A 19,503-nucleotide genomic window follows, 5' to 3' on the forward strand; every position below is an offset into this window, starting at 1 on the left:
TGGTTTCTTTTATTTCCTTTAGTAGTTTTTTGCTATTGCACAGATCCTGAACACTTTTACCTTTAAAATTATATAAGTTTAAAATTTTTCCTAAAATCATGTATTGAGGGGGTAAATTCAAAGAATAAGGGCAACTTAAAACTGTAGAAAACCAGCCGTTCCTCCGCATAAAATAACCAGTATTAAAACGAACAAAATAAGACCAGTAGCTATCTTTAAAAACAGTAGTAAAACACATGCTAAAAAACTTTATTAAAAGGAAAGCTTTAAAATCTGGAAAATCCTTACCGCCCCTGGAGTTCGGTTTTATCACAATCTGTCTCTTTAATTTTTCGCTCTTAGAACTCCAAAAGAAAGTAAAACAAGCTTTTGTTATTTTCTTTAGAACCATTTCGGGGGGTGGGAAAACCAGACTTAAATACAATAAAATAGGTAAAAGCACCATTTTTGTAATTAAAACCTTCCCTTCCATTGTAAGTTCTCGCATGTTCCACATACATATTTTCTTATTTATTTTTTGAGCCACCAAGTCCCAGCTATTAAAACCATTATTAGACTCGTCAAAGGAGACACCTAAAATCTGCACCGACTCAGACACAGGGACGGGCACATCATACAAAGGCATTCCGCCTATGTTTAAAATGTTACTTTTGTTAAAATTGACTTTAAAACCGGAGGCACAATTAAAATATTGAATCTGTTTTAGCGTCTTCTGAAGCGATGGGGTGTCCCTGCAAAACACCGCAACATCGTCCATGTACCCCACTACCTTCGCCTCTAGTCCCCCTCCTCCTGGCAGGGGGACTCCATGGATCTGCTTATCCTTTCGTATTGTACATAAAAGAGGCTCTATTGCGCAAATGAAGAGTAGTGGGGACAAGGGACACCCCTGCTTCACTCCGGAATTTAAAATCACGCCCTGTGTCTTAAAACCATTTACTAAAATTTTACTAGTACAGTTATCATAAAAAGCTCTAAGAGACAATAAAAAGCCATCAGGTATACCCATTTTCTCTAAAACCTTAAAAAGATAAAAATGTGACACCCTGTCGAAAGCTTTTTCAAAATCTATGGATAAAACCGCCAGCTTTCCTTTTCTTAATTTGGTGTCGCTAATTACATCCTTTAAAAGGTTTAGGTTCTCCCATAAACTCCTCCCAGGCACCCCACAGACTTGGTTTGTATGAATTATTTTATGGATTACGTTCTTTAAGCGGTTAGCACACAGTTTCGCCATTATTTTATAGTCGCAGTTCAGAAGGGTGATTGGTCTCCAGTTTTTGAGTTCCGACCGGTCTCCCTTTTTGAATAGCAGGGAGACATCACCCTTCTTCCATGAGCCTGGGAGGATTTTAGACTTAAAGACTTCCGTAAAAAGGGAGAACAAATCTTCTTTTAAAATACCATAAAAAGTAACATAAAATTCAATGGGTATACCATCCGGCCCAGGCACTTTACCTGTTTTAAAACTCTTGACGGTCTCTAAAATCTCCTGCTCTGAAATATTCTGCAATAAAAAAGACTGTGAGACAGGATCTAAAAAATTGGTGATCTCCTTTAACGAGTCATTCATAAAACATTCATCAATGTGTTTTACATTAAAAAGATCCGCATAAAACTCTTGCACCTTTTTTAAAATACCCTGTACATCATTCACTCCTTCAATGTTTTCTATTAACCTTCTATTTTCATGTATTTTCTTAAAAAAATACCTGGAGCAGGTCTCGTTTTCCTCAAGATGCTGTATTCGAGACCTAAAGATAATTTCTTTTCCTTTCTGCTCCAGGCACTTAGTTATTTCTTTTTTAAGATCATGTACCTCCTTCTCCACCTCCATCCCATGTGCTCTGAATTTGTACAGGGTTTGCAGACGAGTATTTAGGATATTATAAAATTCACGTTTTTCTTTAGCTTTCCTAACCCCAACACGGATAAAAAATTCTTTTATTTTTAGTTTCATTTTTTCCCACCAGATACTGGTGGGAGTGTTGGGGTCTTTTACTCGTCTGCATTCCTTGTAAAAGGTGATAAAATCTGATAAAACCTGCGGATCTTCTAAAAGGGACACGTTTAACTTCCAGGCATTCCTACCAGTTCTCCTTTTAAAATCACTTTTAACTTTAAAATACAATAATTTATGGTCAGAAAAAACATTGGTAAAAAGATCACAGTTAAAAGGCAGTACTTGATAAGAACAAAAAATAAAATCTATCCTGGAGCTACAGCTTGCATTGCTCCAGGTAACACCGTCTTCCTCTGGTACGTTAAAATTACATTTTTTAAAAACATCAGTGAGATTAAAATCTAAAATCAAGTTTTTTTAACATAAAAGACGTCTTATCATAGTTCCTACTCACTGCGTTCGAAAAACGGCGTTCTCCCCTTAAAATACAATTAAAATCACCTGATAAAACAAGAGGACTAGAATTGTTAATAAAAAGGGGTAAAATCTCCAACATTTTTATTCTTTCATTCTTATCAGGAGAACCATAAAAATTTAAAAACTGCCATTTAATACCATTAATAAAAGCGCTGACCAATAAAATTCTGCCTGGTAAAATTTCGTTAAAACTCTCAATTAAAACGTTCCCTTTAAAAAGTATGGCGACCCCTGCTGATCTGGACTCATTTGATCCAGACCAGACTGATGGACCGTGCACCCAATCATCTTCATATTCTTTATAATTTAATCTGTGCGGGATGCCACATTCCTGCAGGAAAAGGACGGAAGCAGCAAAAACCGACAAGTAATTAAATAGGGCAACCCTTCTTACTCTGGCGCTCACACTTCTCACGTTCAAGGACAGACCGGACAACTCAGCCATGGGAATGTACAAGAAAACGTCTTACACCTCCGATTCCCCCTCCGAAGCCTCATACCCCCCAAAATCTGACTCAACTGTACGCATAGAGGAAGCAGGAGAGGAGGCACCATCACTCAGCCGACCCCCCTCCTCCATCATGATTGAGGCATAGTTGTTCTCGGGCATCCTGGCAATCAGGGCTCCAGACTCATTGGGTTCTTCCACCTCTTGCCCCTCCATAGGGGTCGGGTGTTCACTTAGTTCCGTCTCTGGTACCTCAGAGACGGTCACCCCTGAAACCTCCTCCTGGCAGGGAGGAGGGGGGGTATCCCCTATGGGGACCTGTGGAGGAACGTCACTTGGGTTCCCTGCATCCGCAGGTACTTCCATCGGCTCCCCCTGGACCGCCTCCGAATAGAGTCTTCTGGAGCCCCTCTGCCTTTTAACCTTCACCTCTCCACCCGGATCATCGCTCTCAGGGGGACCCTGAGCCAGAGGTTGCCGAGGAGCGGATTCGGCCGCCGTCCGCTCCTCTCTTAACCCAGCATGCTCCTGGGGGCCAGTTTTTTCACCACTTGCACGTTTTTTGGCCATCCTCTGCTCTTTAGGGTCCCCTCCTTTTGCCTGAGGGGGGTCTTTCTCCTTCTCCATCTCACCGCTTACCTCTTGTGGGGGGGTAATCACTGGCTCTGCTTGCCTCGGCTGGTGTCCCGGTTGCTGTCCTTGCTGCCTCCAGGGTTGCCACTGCTGCTCCGTCCTATGTCTGTGGGGACAAGAGGAGAAAAGGTGACCGAATTGTTGACAGAAATTGCACCTCCCTCCTCTTGTGCATTTCTCTGTCTCGTGCTGTGTGCTACCACATTTTTTGCATGTACTTTCACAGTTTTCTTTTGTGTGTCCATATCTGTGACACTTCCTGCAGTAGCTTGGCATCCCCGCATAAAAGAGGTCGCCACACATATTATTTATTTTAAAACGAGCTGGTGGTAGTTGTATTCCCCCTGGCAATCTGTCATCTTTTTTGCATGTAACCTGAAATCTCCACTTAGATGTCCAGATGCCACAGCTGTTCATGATTTTTCCTCTGCACTCAACCTTACTAAAATAGACTTGTAAAAACAACTCAACATCGTGTAGGTTGGCGAAAGGGGAATACATCTTTACTACCACCAGCTTAATATCGTCTAGAACGTGCTCAATAATCCGGACACCCTGAAGCTTTTTGTCTTTACTCGCAGCAGCTCTGGTAACAAAATCTCTGTGGATGCCATTTTGTGTGAATGTCACATCAAAAATTTTACGCTTCGGGTAGTCCTGGATTGCCAATATCTCGCCCTTCTGTATTCCGAAAACTCCTCCGAGCACGTCCTCTACTACGAATTTCAAATCGTCCGCCCTTTTGGTATCATCCGTGAGAATGACTCTCACGGTGTTTTTGATCCTTGCGTATGCCGGCACAGAACCTGGATCCGGATCATCATCCATGGTTCTAACCTCTCTCCACCCGAAGGTCTTGAGAGGCGATCGCTACTCGTTACCCTGGGACTAGGCCCTCTCCCCAATAGCAACAAGTGGGTGAAGCCCAGGCAATAAACCTGGGCGATCCCACAAGGCCGAGGAGAGGGGTACCCGAGTACCTTCTGACCAGATCTCCTGTATTACTACACTTGATCTTAGCCAAAAGGCCGAGAAGCGATAACCGTGAAAGGGGCGGGCCCAACAAGGTCCCCTTCATGGGCACTATCACTGCTTGCTGTCAGGGAGGCTGCCAGACAATTTTCCATGCACACTCTGGGCTGGGGGGCAGTCAACCACCAGTACACACAGCAGAACCTAAACCCATACCATTATTGCTAAGCAGCAAGACAGGGGCCCATTGCACTCCCACGGGGCCTTTTTAAATGCAATCCATAACCCGGATTTGCCAGGAACCCTTCTTACTCCTCCTACTTGCATGTGACACTGGGCTTAGGATCTGCATAGGAAACACACACACAAGCACACACCTACCTTTGTTGCCTGCAGATGCCTCCTTGGCTGTCCCCAAACGGTATCAAACCAACACCCACGGGAAGCTGTAAGCATAGAGGACATGCTGCACCCCATTGGACTTACCTGTGTGGGTTAAATCCGGGTTATTTGACAACCTATGGCGGTGATGGTTCTGCTCAGGCAGAGCAGTGCTGATGCTCCTCATAAAGCTGTCGCTGCTGTGAAGGTTCTAGGTGACATCACAAATCCCTATGGTTACATACACAACAAAGCTGGGTTGTTGTTGTTTACACTCTGCAAGGCCTGTGGAAGTGAGTGACATCATAGCACTGTAGTTCTGAGGGTTCTAGATGGATGCAACAATCTCCTGTTGCTTCTATGAAGGCCGTAATAGACGACATCACCAAACAGCTCCATAGTCACATACACAGCAAAGGAGAGATGTTGTTTACACCTAGTGATGTCAGTGGTATTGAGTGACATCATAGCACAGTGCTAAGGCTCCTGGGCCTGGACACAGCAGCGGCTGCAATATCTCAACGGAGAATACGTTTATATATATGTGTGTGTGTGCGCGTATATATATATATATATATATATATATATATATATATATTTCTCCGCCGAAATCACTTTTAAACCCATTTCCACCTTTTTTTCCCTTCTCTTCCTCTTACTTTTTTTTCAAGTTTTTTTACGTTTTTCTCCTTTTCGCCTCTTTTCTGGGCGTATTATTCTTCTTTTTCTTCTTTTTTTTCGTCTAATGCATACCCCATCAGTGCAGCAATGCTTATTCAATACCGCCAGCAGATGGAGACACTGGGGGATAATTTTCTAAGGATTTATACTGATTTTTCCTGTCTGAATTTGTCGCACAGAAAGTTGCAGGCCAAATATGTGCGACATTTCTGCGACTTTAGCTTCTAGAGCATTTTTACAACATTATACATAGGTGCTGAATACATAAAAAGCGACTGTTCAGCGACAGACAAGTCGCATCGGCTGAAAGTAGGCCAGAATGTCAGTCCATGTTGGAGCAGGTTTAGATACAGTCTAAAGCATAGATCTCAAAGTCTGTGCACAGAATTTAGCAAGGGCCTCGCACCTTCTGATGCATCAGGTAGGTGCACAATAGCATAGCCTAACCCTCTGTACTTTGGTCTATATTGATGCGGGACATAGACAGCCAGCTGATGACCAATCCATTAGTGCAATGGATGGCTGGAAGCATTTGTCTTTGCCTTTGCAATACCACAGAAGCAATGCATGGTCAATGTACAGCAATGACACACCTGTGTGAACAGCCAGGAGACCCCCCCCCCATGTTATGTTACATAGTTACATAGTTAGTACGGTCGAAAAAAGACATATGTCCATCAAGTTCAACCAGGGAATTAAGGGGTAGGGGTGTGGCGCGATATTGGGGAAGGGATGAGATTTTATATTTCTTCATAAGCATTAATCTTATTTTGTCAATTAGGAACATTCAGCACCCACCCGCTATCAAGGCAGCTGCCTATCATGTCATGCCCTACCTGCACAGGTGTGCTGGCTACTCAAATGATCCAATTAAGGAGGCCATTTAGTCAGCAGCAGCAGAAGTCCTGTGCCTGGACGCTCCAACAGCGGCCAGACACAAGCAGAAGCAGAAGCAGCAGAAGCAGCAGCAGCACCACCTTTTGTTTTTTGGCTGCAGAAGCAGCAGCAGCAAGGCCCACAGGGCTGGCTAGCTGGCTAGCCAGCAAGCAGGTAGCAATGAAAGTAGGAATCTTTCTTTTTAACCCTGTAAGGGGGTGGTGCACTGTACCCGAAGATACTGCCATATCGGGTCAATGCATAGGGCGACGGAAGCAAGCTTCGAAATCGGCCCCCGTTCTCAAAAATCCATTTAATATATGGTCCCCAGATAGGGGACGTATCAGATATTAAACTGATAAGAACAGATACTACACTTGATCTTAGCCAAAAGGCCGAGAAGCGATAACCGTGAAAGGGGCGGGCCCAACAAGGTCCCCTTCATGGGCACTATCACTGCTTGCTGTCAGGGAGGCTGCCAGACAATTTTCCATGCACACTCTGGGCTGGGGGGCAGTCAACCACCAGTACACACAGCAGAACCTAAACCCATACCATTATTGCTAAGCAGCAAGACAGGGGCCCATTGCACTCCCACGGGGCCTTTTTAAATGCAATCCATAACCCGGATTTGCCAGGAACCCTTCTTACTCCTCCTACTTGCATGTGACACTGGGCTTAGGATCTGCATAGGAAACACACACACAAGCACACACCTACCTTTGTTGCCTGCAGATGCCTCCTTGGCTGTCCCCAAACGGTATCAAACCAACACCCACGGGAAGCTGTAAGCATAGAGGACATGCCTGCACCCCATTGGACTTACCTGTGTGGGTTAAATCCGGGTTATTTGACAACCTATGGCGGTGATGGTTCTGCTCAGGCAGAGCAGTGCTGATGCTCCTCATAAAGCTGTCGCTGCTGTGAAGGTTCTAGGTGACATCACAAATCCCTATGGTTACATACACAACAAAGCTGGGTTGTTGTTGTTTACACTCTGCAAGGCCTGTGGAAGTGAGTGACATCATAGCACTGTAGTTCTGAGGGTTCTAGATGGATGCAACAATCTCCTGTTGCTTCTATGAAGGCCGTAATAGACGACATCACCAAACAGCTCCATAGTCACATACACAGCAAAGGAGAGATGTTGTTTACACCTAGTGATGTCAGTGGTATTGAGTGACATCATAGCACAGTGCTAAGGCTCCTGGGCCTGGACACAGCAGCGGCTGCAATATCTCAACGGAGAATACGTTTATATATATGTGTGTGTGTGCGCGTATATATATATATATATATATATATATATATATATATATTTCTCCGCCGAAATCACTTTTAAACCCATTTACACCTTTTTTTCCCTTCTCTTCCTCTTACTTTTTTTTCACGTTTTTTTACGTTTTTCTCCTTTTCGCCTCTTTTCTGGGCGTATTATTCTTCTTTTTCTTCTTTTTTTTCGTCTAATGCATACCCCATCAGTGCAGCAATGCTTATTCAATACCGCCAGCAGATGGAGACACTGGGGGATAATTTTCTAAGGATTTATACTGATTTTTCCTGTCTGAATTTGTCGCACAGAAAGTTGCAGGCCAAATATGTGCGACATTTCTGCGACTTTAGCTTCTAGAGCATTTTTACAACATTATACATAGGTGCTGAATACATAAAAAGCGACTGTTCAGCGACAGACAAGTCGCATCGGCTGAAAGTAGGCCAGAATGTCAGTCCATGTTGGAGCAGGTTTAGATACAGTCTAAAGCATAGATCTCAAAGTCTGTGCACAGAATTTAGCAAGGGCCTCGCACCTTCTGATGCATCAGGTAGGTGCACAATAGCATAGCCTAACCCTCTGTACTTTGGTCTATATTGATGCGGGACATAGACAGCCAGCTGATGACCAATCCATTAGTGCAATGGATGGCTGGAAGCATTTGTCTTTGCCTTTGCAATACCACAGAAGCAATGCATGGTCAATGTACAGCAATGACACACCTGTGTGAACAGCCAGGAGACCCCCCCCCCATGTTATGTTACATAGTTACATAGTTAGTACGGTCGAAAAAAGACATATGTCCATCAAGTTCAACCAGGGAATTAAGGGGTAGGGGTGTGGCGCGATATTGGGGAAGGGATGAGATTTTATATTTCTTCATAAGCATTAATCTTATTTTGTCAATTAGGAACATTCAGCACCCACCCGCTATCAAGGCAGCTGCCTATCATGTCATGCCCTACCTGCACAGGTGTGCTGGCTACTCAAATGATCCAATTAAGGAGGCCATTTAGTCAGCAGCAGCAGAAGTCCTGTGCCTGGACGCTCCAACAGCGGCCAGACACAAGCAGAAGCAGAAGCAGCAGAAGCAGCAGCAGCACCACCTTTTGTTTTTTGGCTGCAGAAGCAGCAGCAGCAAGGCCCACAGGGCTGGCTAGCTGGCTAGCCAGCAAGCAGGTAGCAATGAAAGTAGGAATCTTTCTTTTTAACCCTGTAAGGGGGTGGTGCACTGTACCCGAAGATACTGCCATATCGGGTCAATGCATAGGGCGACGGAAGCAAGCTTCGAAATCGGCCCCCGTTCTCAAAAATCCATTTAATATATGGTCCCCAGATAGGGGACGTATCAGATATTAAACTGATAAGAACAGATACTACACTTGATCTTAGCCAAAAGGCCGAGAAGCGATAACCGTGAAAGGGGCGGGCCCAACAAGGTCCCCTTCATGGGCACTATCACTGCTTGCTGTCAGGGAGGCTGCCAGACAATTTTCCATGCACACTCTGGGCTGGGGGGCAGTCAACCACCAGTACACACAGCAGAACCTAAACCCATACCATTATTGCTAAGCAGCAAGACAGGGGCCCATTGCACTCCCACGGGGCCTTTTTAAATGCAATCCATAACCCGGATTTGCCAGGAACCCTTCTTACTCCTCCTACTTGCATGTGACACTGGGCTTAGGATCTGCATAGGAAACACACACACAAGCACACACCTACCTTTGTTGCCTGCAGATGCCTCCTTGGCTGTCCCCAAACGGTATCAAACCAACACCCACGGGAAGCTGTAAGCATAGAGGACATGCCTGCACCCCATTGGACTTACCTGTGTGGGTTAAATCCGGGTTATTTGACAACCTATGGCGGTGATGGTTCTGCTCAGGCAGAGCAGTGCTGATGCTCCTCATAAAGCTGTCGCTGCTGTGAAGGTTCTAGGTGACATCACAAATCCCTATGGTTACATACACAACAAAGCTGGGTTGTTGTTGTTTACACTCTGCAAGGCCTGTGGAAGTGAGTGACATCATAGCACTGTAGTTCTGAGGGTTCTAGATGGATGCAACAATCTCCTGTTGCTTCTATGAAGGCCGTAATAGACGACATCACCAAACAGCTCCATAGTCACATACACAGCAAAGGAGAGATGTTGTTTACACCTAGTGATGTCAGTGGTATTGAGTGACATCATAGCACAGTGCTAAGGCTCCTGGGCCTGGACACAGCAGCGGCTGCAATATCTCAACGGAGAATACGTTTATATATATGTGTGTGTGTGCGCGTATATATATATATATATATATATATATATATATATATATATATATTTCTCCGCCGAAATCACTTTTAAACCCATTTCCACCTTTTTTTCCCTTCTCTTCCTCTTACTTTTTTTTCACGTTTTTTTACGTTTTTCTCCTTTTCGCCTCTTTTCTGGGCGTATTATTCTTCTTTTTCTTCTTTTTTTTCGTCTAATGCATACCCCATCAGTGCAGCAATGCTTATTCAATACCGCCAGCAGATGGAGACACTGGGGGATAATTTTCTAAGGATTTATACTGATTTTTCCTGTCTGAATTTGTCGCACAGAAAGTTGCAGGCCAAATATGTGCGACATTTCTGCGACTTTAGCTTCTAGAGCATTTTTACAACATTATACATAGGTGCTGAATACATAAAAAGCGACTGTTCAGCGACAGACAAGTCGCATCGGCTGAAAGTAGGCCAGAATGTCAGTCCATGTTGGAGCAGGTTTAGATACAGTCTAAAGCATAGATCTCAAAGTCTGTGCACAGAATTTAGCAAGGGCCTCGCACCTTCTGATGCATCAGGTAGGTGCACAATAGCATAGCCTAACCCTCTGTACTTTGGTCTATATTGATGCGGGACATAGACAGCCAGCTGATGACCAATCCATTAGTGCAATGGATGGCTGGAAGCATTTGTCTTTGCCTTTGCAATACCACAGAAGCAATGCATGGTCAATGTACAGCAATGACACACCTGTGTGAACAGCCAGGAGACCCCCCCCCCATGTTATGTTACATAGTTACATAGTTAGTACGGTCGAAAAAAGACATATGTCCATCAAGTTCAACCAGGGAATTAAGGGGTAGGGGTGTGGCGCGATATTGGGGAAGGGATGAGATTTTATATTTCTTCATAAGCATTAATCTTATTTTGTCAATTAGGAACATTCAGCACCCACCCGCTATCAAGGCAGCTGCCTATCATGTCATGCCCTACCTGCACAGGTGTGCTGGCTACTCAAATGATCCAATTAAGGAGGCCATTTAGTCAGCAGCAGCAGAAGTCCTGTGCCTGGACGCTCCAACAGCGGCCAGACACAAGCAGAAGCAGAAGCAGCAGAAGCAGCAGCAGCACCACCTTTTGTTTTTTGGCTGCAGAAGCAGCAGCAGCAAGGCCCACAGGGCTGGCTAGCTGGCTAGCCAGCAAGCAGGTAGCAATGAAAGTAGGAATCTTTCTTTTTAACCCTGTAAGGGGGTGGTGCACTGTACCCGAAGATACTGCCATATCGGGTCAATGCATAGGGCGACGGAAGCAAGCTTCGAAATCGGCCCCCGTTCTCAAAAATCCATTTAATATATGGTCCCCAGATAGGGGACGTATCAGATATTAAACTGATAAGAACAGATACTACACTTGATCTTAGCCAAAAGGCCGAGAAGCGATAATCGTGAAAGGGGCGGGCCCAACAAGGTCCCCTTCATGGGCACTATCACTGCTTGCTGTCAGGGAGGCTGCCAGACAATTTTCCATGCACACTCTGGGCTGGGGGGCAGTCAACCACCAGTACACACAGCAGAACCTAAACCCATACCATTATTGCTAAGCAGCAAGACAGGGGCCCATTGCACTCCCACGGGGCCTTTTTAAATGCAATCCATAACCCGGATTTGCCAGGAACCCTTCTTACTCCTCCTACTTGCATGTGACACTGGGCTTAGGATCTGCATAGGAAACACACACACAAGCACACACCTACCTTTGTTGCCTGCAGATGCCTCCTTGGCTGTCCCCAAACGGTATCAAACCAACACCCACGGGAAGCTGTAAGCATAGAGGACATGCCTGCACCCCATTGGACTTACCTGTGTGGGTTAAATCCGGGTTATTTGACAACCTATGGCGGTGATGGTTCTGCTCAGGCAGAGCAGTGCTGATGCTCCTCATAAAGCTGTCGCTGCTGTGAAGGTTCTAGGTGACATCACAAATCCCTATGGTTACATACACAACAAAGCTGGGTTGTTGTTGTTTACACTCTGCAAGGCCTGTGGAAGTGAGTGACATCATAGCACTGTAGTTCTGAGGGTTCTAGATGGATGCAACAATCTCCTGTTGCTTCTATGAAGGCCGTAATAGACGACATCACCAAACAGCTCCATAGTCACATACACAGCAAAGGAGAGATGTTGTTTACACCTAGTGATGTCAGTGGTATTGAGTGACATCATAGCACAGTGCTAAGGCTCCTGGGCCTGGACACAGCAGCGGCTGCAATATCTCAACGGAGAATACGTTTATATATATGTGTGTGTGTGCGCGTATATATATATATATATATATATATATATATATATATATATATTTCTCCGCCGAAATCACTTTTAAACCCATTTCCACCTTTTTTTCCCTTCTCTTCCTCTTACTTTTTTTTCACGTTTTTTTACGTTTTTCTCCTTTTCGCCTCTTTTCTGGGCGTATTATTCTTCTTTTTCTTCTTTTTTTTCGTCTAATGCATACCCCATCAGTGCAGCAATGCTTATTCAATACCGCCAGCAGATGGAGACACTGGGGGATAATTTTCTAAGGATTTATACTGATTTTTCCTGTCTGAATTTGTCGCACAGAAAGTTGCAGGCCAAATATGTGCGACATTTCTGCGACTTTAGCTTCTAGAGCATTTTTACAACATTATACATAGGTGCTGAATACATAAAAAGCGACTGTTCAGCGACAGACAAGTCGCATCGGCTGAAAGTAGGCCAGAATGTCAGTCCATGTTGGAGCAGGTTTAGATACAGTCTAAAGCATAGATCTCAAAGTCTGTGCACAGAATTTAGCAAGGGCCTCGCACCTTCTGATGCATCAGGTAGGTGCACAATAGCATAGCCTAACCCTCTGTACTTTGGTCTATATTGATGCGGGACATAGACAGCCAGCTGATGACCAATCCATTAGTGCAATGGATGGCTGGAAGCATTTGTCTTTGCCTTTGCAATACCACAGAAGCAATGCATGGTCAATGTACAGCAATGACACACCTGTGTGAACAGCCAGGAGACCCCCCCCCCATGTTATGTTACATAGTTACATAGTTAGTACGGTCGAAAAAAGACATATGTCCATCAAGTTCAACCAGGGAATTAAGGGGTAGGGGTGTGGCGCGATATTGGGGAAGGGATGAGATTTTATATTTCTTCATAAGCATTAATCTTATTTTGTCAATTAGGAACATTCAGCACCCACCCGCTATCAAGGCAGCTGCCTATCATGTCATGCCCTACCTGCACAGGTGTGCTGGCTACTCAAATGATCCAATTAAGGAGGCCATTTAGTCAGCAGCAGCAGAAGTCCTGTGCCTGGACGCTCCAACAGCGGCCAGACACAAGCAGAAGCAGAAGCAGCAGAAGCAGCAGCAGCACCACCTTTTGTTTTTTGGCTGCAGAAGCAGCAGCAGCAAGGCCCACAGGGCTGGCTAGCTGGCTAGCCAGCAAGCAGGTAGCAATGAAAGTAGGAATCTTTCTTTTTAACCCTGTAAGGGGGTGGTGCACTGTACCCGAAGATACTGCCATATCGGGTCAATGCATAGGGCGACGGAAGCAAGCTTCGAAATCGGCCCCCGTTCTCAAAAATCCATTTAATATATGGTCCCCAGATAGGGGACGTATCAGATATTAAACTGATAAGAACAGATACTACACTTGATCTTAGCCAAAAGGCCGAGAAGCGATAACCGTGAAAGGGGCGGGCCCAACAAGGTCCCCTTCATGGGCACTATCACTGCTTGCTGTCAGGGAGGCTGCCAGACAATTTTCCATGCACACTCTGGGCTGGGGGGCAGTCAACCACCAGTACACACAGCAGAACCTAAACCCATACCATTATTGCTAAGCAGCAAGACAGGGGCCCATTGCACTCCCACGGGGCCTTTTTAAATGCAATCCATAACCCGGATTTGCCAGGAACCCTTCTTACTCCTCCTACTTGCATGTGACACTGGGCTTAGGATCTGCATAGGAAACACACACACAAGCACACACCTACCTTTGTTGCCTGCAGATGCCTCCTTGGCTGTCCCCAAACGGTATCAAACCAACACCCACGGGAAGCTGTAAGCATAGAGGACATGCCTGCACCCCATTGGACTTACCTGTGTGGGTTAAATCCGGGTTATTTGACAACCTATGGCGGTGATGGTTCTGCTCAGGCAGAGCAGTGCTGATGCTCCTCATAAAGCTGTCGCTGCTGTGAAGGTTCTAGGTGACATCACAAATCCCTATGGTTACATACACAACAAAGCTGGGTTGTTGTTGTTTACACTCTGCAAGGCCTGTGGAAGTGAGTGACATCATAGCACTGTAGTTCTGAGGGTTCTAGATGGATGCAACAATCTCCTGTTGCTTCTATGAAGGCCGTAATAGACGACATCACCAAACAGCTCCATAGTCACATACACAGCAAAGGAGAGATGTTGTTTACACCTAGTGATGTCAGTGGTATTGAGTGACATCATAGCACAGTGCTAAGGCTCCTGGGCCTGGACACAGCAGCGGCTGCAATATCTCAACGGAGAATACGTTTATATATATGTGTGTGTGTGCGCGTATATATATATATATATATATATATATATATATATATATATATTTCTCCGCCGAAATCACTTTTAAACCCATTTCCACCTTTTTTTCCCTTCTCTTCCTCTTACTTTTTTTTCACGTTTTTTTACGTTTTTCTCCTTTTCGCCTCTTTTCTGGGCGTATTATTCTTCTTTTTCTTCTTTTTTTTCGTCTAATGCATACCCCATCAGTGCAGCAATGCTTATTCAATACCGCCAGCAGATGGAGACACTGGGGGATAATTTTCTAAGGATTTATACTGATTTTTCCTGTCTGAATTTGTCGCACAGAAAGTTGCAGGCCAAATATGTGCGACATTTCTGCGACTTTAGCTTCTAGAGCATTTTTACAACATTATACATAGGTGCTGAATACATAAAAAGCGACTGTTCAGCGACAGACAAGTCGCATCGGCTGAAAGTAGGCCAGAATGTCAGTCCATGTTGGAGCAGGTTTAGATACAGTCTAAAGCATAGATCTCAAAGTCTGTGCACAGAATTTAGCAAGGGCCTCGCACCTTCTGATGCATCAGGTAGGTGCACAATAGCATAGCCTAACCCTCTGTACTTTGGTCTATATTGATGCGGGACATAGACAGCCAGCTGATGACCAATCCATTAGTGCAATGGATGGCTGGAAGCATTTGTCTTTGCCTTTGCAATACCACAGAAGCAATGCATGGTCAATGTACAGCAATGACACACCTGTGTGAACAGCCAGGAGACCCCCCCCCCATGTTATGTTACATAGTTACATAGTTAGTACGGTCGAAAAAAGACATATGTCCATCAAGTTCAACCAGGGAATTAAGGGGTAGGGGTGTGGCGCGATATTGGGGAAGGGATGAGATTTTATATTTCTTCATAAGCATTAATCTTATTTTGTCAATTAGGAACATTCAGCACCCACCCGCTATCAAGGCAGCTGCCTATCATGTCATGCCCTACCTGCACAGGTGTGCTGGCTACTCAAATGATCCAATTAAGGAGGCCATTTAGTCAGCAGCAGCAGAAGTCCTGTGCCTGGACGCTCCAACAGCGGCCAGACACAAGCAGAAGCAGAAGCAGCAGAAGCAGCAGCAGCACCACCTTTTGTTTTTTGGCTGCAGAAGCAGCAGCAGCAAGGCCCACAGGGCTGGCTAGCTGGCTAGCCAGCAAGCAGGTAGCAATGAAAGTAGGAATCTTTCTTTTTAACCCTGTAAGGGGGTGGTGCACTGTACCCGAAGATACTGCCATATCGGGTCAATGCATAGGGCGACGGAAGCAAGCTTCGAAATCGGCCCCCGTTCTCAAAAATCCATTTAATATATGGTCCCCAGATAGGGGACGTATCAGATATTAAACTGATAAGAACAGATACTACACTTGATCTTAGCCAAAAGGCCGAGAAGCGATAACCGTGAAAGGGGCGGGCCCAACAAGGTCCCCTTCATGGGCACTATCACTGCTTGCTGTCAGGGAGGCTGCCAGACAATTTTCCATGCACACTCTGGGCTGGGGGGCAGTCAACCACCAGTACACACAGCAGAACCTAAACCCATACCATTATTGCTAAGCAGCAAGACAGGGGCCCATTGCACTCCCACGGGGCCTTTTTAAATGCAATCCATAACCCGGATTTGCCAGGAACCCTTCTTACTCCTCCTACTTGCATGTGACACTGGGCTTAGGATCTGCATAGGAAACACACACACAAGCACACACCTACCTTTGTTGCCTGCAGATGCCTCCTTGGCTGTCCCCAAACGGTATCAAACCAACACCCACGGGAAGCTGTAAGCATAGAGGACATGCCTGCACCCCATTGGACTTACCTGTGTGGGTTAAATCCGGGTTATTTGACAACCTATGGCGGTGATGGTTCTGCTCAGGCAGAGCAGTGCTGATGCTCCTCATAAAGCTGTCGCTGCTGTGAAGGTTCTAGGTGACATCACAAATCCCTATGGTTACATACACAACAAAGCTGGGTTGTTGTTGTTTACACTCTGCAAGGCCTGTGGAAGTGAGTGACATCATAGCACTGTAGTTCTGAGGGTTCAAGATGGATGCAACAATCTCCTGTTGCTTCTATGAAGGCCGTAATAGACGACATCACCAAACAGCTCCATAGTCACATACACAGCAAAGGAGAGATGTTGTTTACACCTAGTGATGTCAGTGGTATTGAGTGACATCATAGCACAGTGCTAAGGCTCCTGGGCCTGGACACAGCAGCGGCTGCAATATCTCAACGGAGAATACGTTTATATATATGTGTGTGTGTGCGCGTATATATATATATATATATATATATATATATATATATATATATTTCTCCGCCGAAATCACTTTTAAACCCATTTCCACCTTTTTTTCCCTTCTCTTCCTCTTACTTTTTTTCACGTTTTTTTACGTTTTTCTCCTTTTCGCCTCTTTTCTGGGCGTATTATTCTTCTTTTTCTTCTTTTTTTTCGTCTAATGCATACCCCATCAGTGCAGCAATGCTTATTCAATACCGCCAGCAGATGGAGACACTGGGGGATAATTTTCTAAGGATTTATACTGATTTTTCCTGTCTGAATTTGTCGCACAGAAAGTTGCAGGCCAAATATGTGCGACATTTCTGCGACTTTAGCTTCTAGAGCATTTTTACAACATTATACATAGGTGCTGAATACATAAAAAGCGACTGTTCAGCGACAGACAAGTCGCATCGGCTGAAAGTAGGCCAGAATGTCAGTCCATGTTGGAGCAGGTTTAGATACAGTCTAAAGCATAGATCTCAAAGTCTGTGCACAGAATTTAGCAAGGGCCTCGCACCTTCTGATGCATCAGGTAGGTGCACAATAGCATAGCCTAACCCTCTGTACTTTGGTCTATATTGATGCGGGACATAGACAGCCAGCTGATGACCAATCCATTAGTGCAATGGATGGCTGGAAGCATTTGTCTTTGCCTTTGCAATACCACAGAAGCAATGCATGGTCAATGTACAGCAATGACACACCTGTGTGAACAGCCAGGAGACCCCCCCCCCCATGTTATGTTACATAGTTACATAGTTAGTACGGTCGAAAAAAGACATATGTCCATCAAGTTCAACCAGGGAATTAAGGGGTAGGGGTGTGGCGCGATATTGGGGAAGGGATGAGATTTTATATTTCTTCATAAGCATTAATCTTATTTTGTCAATTAGGAACATTCAGCACCCACCCGCTATCAAGGCAGCTGCCTATCATGTCATGCCCTACCTGCACAGGTGTGCTGGCTACTCAAATGATCCAATTAAGGAGGCCATTTAGTCAGCAGCAGCAGAAGTCCTGTGCCTGGACGCTCCAACAGCGGCCAGACACAAGCAGAAGCAGAAGCAGCAGAAGCAGCAGCAGCACCACCTTTTGTTTTTTGGCTGCAGAAGCAGCAGCAGCAAGGCCCACAGGGCTGGCTAGCTGGCTAGCCAGCAAGCAGGTAGCAATGAAAGTAGGAATCTTTCTTTTTAACCCTGTAAGGGGGTGGTGCACTGTACCCGAAGATACTGCCATATCGGGTCAATGCATAGGGCGACGGAAGCAAGCTTCGAAATCGGCCCCCGTTCTCAAAAATCCATTTAATATATGGTCCCCAGATAGGGGACGTATCAGATATTAAACTGATAAGAACAGATACTACACTTGATCTTAGCCAAAAGGCCGAGAAGCGATAACCGTGAAAGGGGCGGGCCCAACAAGGTCCCCTTCATGGGCACTATCACTGCTTGCTGTCAGGGAGGCTGCCAGACAATTTTCCATGCACACTCTGGGCTGGGGGGCAGTCAACCACCAGTACACACAGCAGAACCTAAACCCATACCATTATTGCTAAGCAGCAAGACAGGGGCCCATTGCACTCCCACGGGGCCTTTTTAAATGCAATCCATAACCCGGATTTGCCAGGAACCCTTCTTACTCCTCCTACTTGCATGTGACACTGGGCTTAGGATCTGCATAGGAAACACACACACAAGCACACACCTACCTTTGTTGCCTGCAGATGCCTCCTTGGCTGTCCCCAAACGGTATCAAACCAACACCCACGGGAAGCTGTAAGCATAGAGGACATGCCTGCACCCCATTGGACTTACCTGTGTGGGTTAAATCCGGGTTATTTGACAACCTATGGCGGTGATGGTTCTGCTCAGGCAGAGCAGTGCTGATGCTCCTCATAAAGCTGTCGCTGCTGTGAAGGTTCTAGGTGACATCACAAATCCCTATGGTTACATACACAACAAAGCTGGGTTGTTGTTGTTTACACTCTGCAAGGCCTGTGGAAGTGAGTGACATCATAGCACTGTAGTTCTGAGGGTTCTAGATGGATGCAACAATCTCCTGTTGCTTCTATGAAGGCCGTAATAGACGACATCACCAAACAGCTCCATAGTCACATACACAGCAAAGGAGAGATGTTGTTTACACCTAGTGATGTCAGTGGTATTGAGTGACATCATAGCACAGTGCTAAGGCTCCTGGGCCTGGACACAGCAGCGGCTGCAATATCTCAACGGAGAATACGTTTATATATATGTGTGTGTGTGCGCGTATATATATATATATATATATATATATATATATATATATATATATATTTCTCCGCCGAAATCACTTTTAAACCCATTTCCACCTTTTTTTCCCTTCTCTTCCTCTTACTTTTTTTTCACGTTTTTTTACGTTTTTCTCCTTTTCGCCTCTTTTCTGGGCGTATTATTCTTCTTTTTCTTCTTTTTTTTCGTCTAATGCATACCCCATCAGTGCAGCAATGCTTATTCAATACCGCCAGCAGATGGAGACACTGGGGGATAATTTTCTAAGGATTTATACTGATTTTTCCTGTCTGAATTTGTCGCACAGAAAGTTGCAGGCCAAATATGTGCGACATTTCTGCGACTTTAGCTTCTAGAGCATTTTTACAACATTATACATAGGTGCTGAATACATAAAAAGCGACTGTTCAGCGACAGACAAGTCGCATCGGCTGAAAGTAGG

At 45.1% G+C, this 19,503-nt stretch overlaps 6 non-coding genes and 1 pseudogene across 6 annotated transcripts; all 7 read right to left on the reverse strand.

Moving 5' to 3' along the window:
• Positions 1-4,368: 4,368 nt before the first annotated feature.
• Positions 4,369-4,501, reverse strand: LOC130307023 (U2 spliceosomal RNA; annotated as a pseudogene).
• A 2,086-nt stretch (positions 4,502-6,587) lies between these two features.
• LOC130307006 (U2 spliceosomal RNA) lies at positions 6,588-6,778 on the reverse strand. Its single transcript, XR_008856275.1, has one exon. It is a non-coding gene; the product is annotated as a U2 spliceosomal RNA (small nuclear RNA).
• Positions 6,779-8,865: 2,087 nt separating this feature from the next.
• LOC130307007 (U2 spliceosomal RNA) lies at positions 8,866-9,056 on the reverse strand. Its single transcript, XR_008856276.1, has one exon. It is a non-coding gene; the product is annotated as a U2 spliceosomal RNA (small nuclear RNA).
• A 2,093-nt stretch (positions 9,057-11,149) lies between these two features.
• LOC130307008 (U2 spliceosomal RNA) lies at positions 11,150-11,340 on the reverse strand. Its single transcript, XR_008856277.1, has one exon. It is a non-coding gene; the product is annotated as a U2 spliceosomal RNA (small nuclear RNA).
• Positions 11,341-13,431: 2,091 nt separating this feature from the next.
• Positions 13,432-13,622, reverse strand: LOC130307009 (U2 spliceosomal RNA). Its single transcript, XR_008856278.1, has one exon. It is a non-coding gene; the product is annotated as a U2 spliceosomal RNA (small nuclear RNA).
• A 2,091-nt stretch (positions 13,623-15,713) lies between these two features.
• Positions 15,714-15,904, reverse strand: LOC130307011 (U2 spliceosomal RNA). Its single transcript, XR_008856280.1, has one exon. It is a non-coding gene; the product is annotated as a U2 spliceosomal RNA (small nuclear RNA).
• Positions 15,905-17,995: 2,091 nt separating this feature from the next.
• Positions 17,996-18,186, reverse strand: LOC130307012 (U2 spliceosomal RNA). The gene has a single exon (XR_008856281.1). It is a non-coding gene; the product is annotated as a U2 spliceosomal RNA (small nuclear RNA).
• Between the last annotated feature and the right edge of the window lie 1,317 nt (positions 18,187-19,503).

Source organism: Hyla sarda, unplaced genomic scaffold, assembly GCF_029499605.1.
Source record: "Hyla sarda isolate aHylSar1 unplaced genomic scaffold, aHylSar1.hap1 scaffold_1414, whole genome shotgun sequence".
Classification (NCBI taxonomy): Eukaryota; Metazoa; Chordata; class Amphibia; order Anura; family Hylidae; genus Hyla; species Hyla sarda.